The sequence below is a fragment of the Conger conger genome, chromosome 14, assembly GCF_963514075.1.
Source record: "Conger conger chromosome 14, fConCon1.1, whole genome shotgun sequence".
Taxonomy (NCBI): Eukaryota; Metazoa; Chordata; class Actinopteri; order Anguilliformes; family Congridae; genus Conger; species Conger conger.
This window is the reverse complement of record NC_083773.1, coordinates 41,995,450-42,000,190: the sequence shown is the minus strand read 5'-3', so window position 1 is coordinate 42,000,190 and position 4,741 is coordinate 41,995,450. Positions and strand designations below refer to the sequence as shown.

The 4,741-nt window shown below is 41.4% G+C and overlaps 1 long non-coding RNA gene and 1 other non-coding gene across 2 annotated transcripts; both read right to left on the bottom strand.

Annotated features, from left to right (window-relative positions):
* Positions 1-394: 394 nt before the first annotated feature.
* Positions 395-1,621, bottom strand: LOC133109625 (uncharacterized). Its single transcript, XR_009704774.1, has 3 exons — positions 1,491-1,621; positions 891-1,001; positions 395-467 (listed from the first exon to the last, which is right to left on the bottom strand). It is a non-coding gene; the product is annotated as an uncharacterized LOC133109625 (long non-coding RNA).
* A 1,865-nt stretch (positions 1,622-3,486) lies between these two features.
* On the bottom strand, positions 3,487-3,559 carry trnar-ucg (transfer RNA arginine (anticodon UCG)). The gene has a single exon. It is a non-coding gene; the product is annotated as a tRNA-Arg (tRNA).
* Between the last annotated feature and the right edge of the window lie 1,182 nt (positions 3,560-4,741).

Here is a 4,741-nt window from a genome sequence, read left to right as displayed (position 1 = left end):
ACACTGTTCACATTGGGTCACATGTATTGTTGACACATGGTCCGCTAAACAGCCGGTAACAACAGGAATTGTCCAAGTGTGCAGTGTTACTAGCACTACTAAGTCAGCACATCCCTGTAAACAAGTTACTTGAAGTGAACTGTACGTAATTAATTTTTAAATAAAATTAATCTACATGACTAGACCAACTGAAGTGCTTTGCAATATTCAGGTGAAATAAAACATAGCTGGTTTTGATCAGTGGCAAAAAAAAAAAGAAAAATATTTTTTAAAGCATTATTCATTGATTTTTATCAATATTTCAAAAAACTCTGTAGCTTGATTTGTGTCATTGAAAAAATTTAAAGATACCTCATTGTGAAAATTGAATTAACTCTTGGAGAAATATACTTTATTACCTCCAATTTCCATGGAAGGGCCATGCTTCAGAGCCTCCAGCTCACTCTGTATTGCTGATCTCTGACCACCTGTGTGTGTGTGTGTGTGTGTGTGTGTGTGTGTGAGAGAGAGAGAGAGAGAGAGAGAGAGAGAGAGAGAGAGAGAGAGAGAGAGAGAGAGCGAGAGAGGGAGAGAGAGAGAGAGAGAGAGAGGGAGAGAGGGAGAGAGAGAGAGAGAGAGAGCGAGAGAGGGAGAGAGAGAGAGGGAGAGAGGGAGGGAGAGAGAGCGAGAGAGGGAGAGAGAGAGAGAGAGCGAGAGAGGGAGAGAGAGAGAGAGGGAGAGAGGGAGGGAGAGAGAGAGGGATAGTGGAAGAGGGGATGAAGAGATAAAGATGCGTTTCACGATCATATCCATATACTCACATACATGCAGCTATAAGAACCACAGCAACGTAATTGATTCTTGTCAGTCCAGTGCTATTTTGTTGTCTTGTGAATGTCTCAAAGACTTACAGTAGAGGACCAGTCCAACGATGAGTGTGATCAGAGTGATGAGCCACAGAGAGACAAAGATCAGTGAAGCCTTTCTGTACAAAGACCTTCTCCCAGCAGAGCTCTTGGGTTCTGAGAATGGATATTCATAATTAAGCTTGTGAAATATTAACCAATTCAACCATTCTGAACACTGGATGGCCTACATGACTACAGATATTGCGTAAAGTTGTTTTGCATTAAATTTAAATGAAGTCAAAATCACAAGCTCATCTGTTCAAGAGCCTACCATCAAACAAATGACCAATACTTTTTTTCATTATAAAAAGCAGTTTTATCAAGGCATGTGTAGACATAGTCATTTATATTCGAATACGTGTTCTTTGTCTCTGTAAAACATAAATACACAGCAGTAGCTATCATTTTATGTATTTATGATTTCAGAACATCTCATTTCCAATCACTTTGCATCATTTGAGGGACAAGCATACAAATGGTCTCCTCTCCTGTAGTATGACAGGAGAAAGTTCTAAAAAAACGGGTGCATTTTTACACCTATGTTTTTGTGGAATCGAATTATTTTTCCAAATCGTTTTACTCCTCTTTGCCGAGGGCGCTTACCTGGAATGTTATCCATGAATGCCGTCACCCTTGGAGGCTCGTCATTGGTGTACTTGCTGTAGGAGTTCATCCTCTGCTTCAAAACTGCTCTGCCAAGCGCAAGAACAAAATGAACAGCTTTTCTGAGGTCCTCCTCTTTTTGGTAGTGTGAGCTCCTGCATTTCCTGTCTTGAGTTCCGCAATTAAATCTTAAATCTTTAACAATAATGTTGTGGTAGAATTTCTTTAAAGTTTTTCATTAACAAGATTGAGGCAGATTCTTATCAGACTTTATTCTCGAACAGCGATCATAAAGCCATGGTGTCTCTGCAGAGTGACCAAAAATCCATTCAGTCACAGACAGGCTTTTATGTTTCCAAACAGGCTTATTTCCTCCCAACAGGTGTCTCTTTTCCCTGTGCCACAATCTTCTCACAATTCTTAATTACATTGGTTGGCACCAATCTTGTTAACATCAGGAAATAATTGTTTACAAACAAGCAATGTTCATACAAAAAATCCAGCCAAAAAACCAAAGCGCAGTTCCGAGGGAGAAGGCAGTCTCGTAATCGGTACACCATGCAAGAAGTCTAGTAGCCAGGAAAGCTGTAAGCGGGGCAGAAGTACAGGCGGGTGGTAGGCAGGCTCAGGGTCAATGACAGTGCAAGAGCCAAGACCGAAGTCTGCTCCGCAGGGCAAAATCACAACAACAGCAGGCAACAGCAGGCAATGGTCAACAAAACAGAAGTCAATAATATTTGGTCAATAAACAGGCTTGGATCATAATGGGTAGACAATGGCTTGAGAAACACGCTCAAAAGGTGCACTGACGAACAGGGGGCAACAATTTCGCAATCCTGATCTAGCGTGAGTAGATTAGTAAGAAGACAAGGGGAATTGAAACAATTTAGGGAAGTGTGAGTGACAGAAAGGAAGAGAGAGAAAGCAGGAATGCAAGATTTGCAGAAAGACACAAAAAAGTGTATGCTAATCAATGAACAGTACAACATAACATGAAATATAAATTGTGACAAAACAAGTTTGCAAAACTGTGACAATAAACTATTTTACGTGACATGACAAGACTAACATAATATGTGACATGACAATAACATCACCAAGACAATAACTAAACATAAGACATGACATGACAAGCATGAAAGTGACAAGATCAGCAGTTACAGAAATACTCATACCTGCCCGTCTGGCAGCAACAATCATGCCACAGTCAAAATCACTAAGATCACATTTTAAAAAAGAATTTGACGGTTGATATGAACATTAACTGAAGCTCCTGACCCATGATTTATGCATTGCACTGCTGCCAGGATGGGCTGATTAGGTGATCACATTACTAAGTAGCTGTACAGGTGTTCTTAATAAAGCTCTCAGTGAGTGGATATTTTGGCAATTGCTGTCTGTATTTGTGTGCAGGGATAGTAGGCAAGTTGTAAATATTGATCTCTTTCAGTCGCCATAAAAAGTTCCCCACGAAGGGACCCGACCCCTCAATCTTCTGATCCGAAGACTGATGCTTTATCCATTAGGGCACGCGTTTAAGGTGCTTTTTGCCGCTCTTTGATGGGAGAGGAGGTTAGATATATTTCCACTAAGGAATCCACTAGGAAAGCAACAAAGGGCTACTTTCTGCACATTGGGTGCTTATTCAGGCAATAACATGTGCACAATGAATCCTGGCACTATTCAATATATATTGATGGGAAAGGAAACCTCCGTTCCCATCAACAAGCATACATCAACAAGAATACATATATTCTAAATTATGCTGAGTTGCGTCAAAATTACAACAAATAATGGGTAGATCCACTGGGAAAGCAACAAAGGGCTACTTTCTGCAGATTGGGTGCTTATTCAGGAAAAAACATGTGCACAATGAATCCTTGCACTATTCCCATTCAAGTTCTCGTTGGGAAAGCATGGCAATGTAGTCAATTGCAAACATCATTTGTGTTTCTTCAATGGCTCTCAACTGAAAATGGCAAAGACAGATTTCGCACGACCACGAAGGGACTCGAACCCTCAATCTTCTGATCCGAAGTCAGACGCCTTATCCATTAGGCCACGCGGTCAGGTCCCATTTGCTGTCTCATTGATGGGAGAGGAGGTTAGATACATTCTAAATTATGCGGAGTTGCGTCAAAATGCCAACAAATAATGGGTAAATCCCCTGGGAAAGCAAAAAAGGGCTACTTTCTGCACATTGCGTGCTTATTCAGGCAAAAATATGTGGTGCTTTTTCAGTGCACAATGAATCCTTGCACTATTCGCATTCTAGTTCTTGGTGGGAAAGTGTGGCAATGTAGTCAATTTGTGCCTTATTGGAAGTAAAATATAATAGGTGATTTTCAGTACATATTCTTTCCAGTAGGTGTCAGCATTGACTAGGCTCAGGCAGTAAGAGCAGTCGTCTGGCAGTTGGAGGGTTGCCGGTTCGATCCCCCGCCCGGACTGTGTCGAAGTGTCCCTGAGCAAGACACCTAACCCCCAAATGCTCCTGATGAGCTGGTCGGCACCTTGCATGGCAGCCAATCGCCGTTGGTGTGTGAGTGTGTGTATGAACGGGTGAATGAGAAGCATCAATTGTACAGCGAGTGAGTGTGGGGATCGCTGGCCTTTGTCCCTTCAGACTGTGGGGCGACATGACTGGACATTTGTGCAATATACCGAGAAGAATTGCTGCTGTTTTGAAGGCAAAGGGTGGTCACACCAAATATTGATTTGATTTAAATTTTTCTTCCGTTCATTCACTTTTTCTGTTCATACATTTTGTTGATTGATAAAAAATAAACTGTTAACTTTTCTACTTTTGAAAGCATTCTTATTTTACAGCATTTTTTCACACCTGAATAAAACTTTTGCACAGTGCTGTAAGTGTCACAACCATCCATAACACAGGCAGCCAGTTATTTCGGCATATCGAGTCATCAAACTTCTACTGTAAGTAAACGGGAATATGGATCTTGACAACAGTGATCCCATTACCACAACTCATCACTTTTTGGTCAAATTAATGCTGTTACAACTAAGTCCGCTGTCCCGGTCCAGAGAGCACGAAGCCCCACCGAGAGAGGGAATCCAAGGACTCATCAGTCGAAAGCAAAAGTACGCACGACGTACAGAATACAAAGCTTCGCCACTTTGAGGCCCTTTTGCTCGAGAGACGCCAATGAAGTGACAGAAAGCTAGCGTGCATGTTTTTTGGGAAATGCACACCGTAGGATTGATTATTCATTGTAAAATATCCTGTTAGA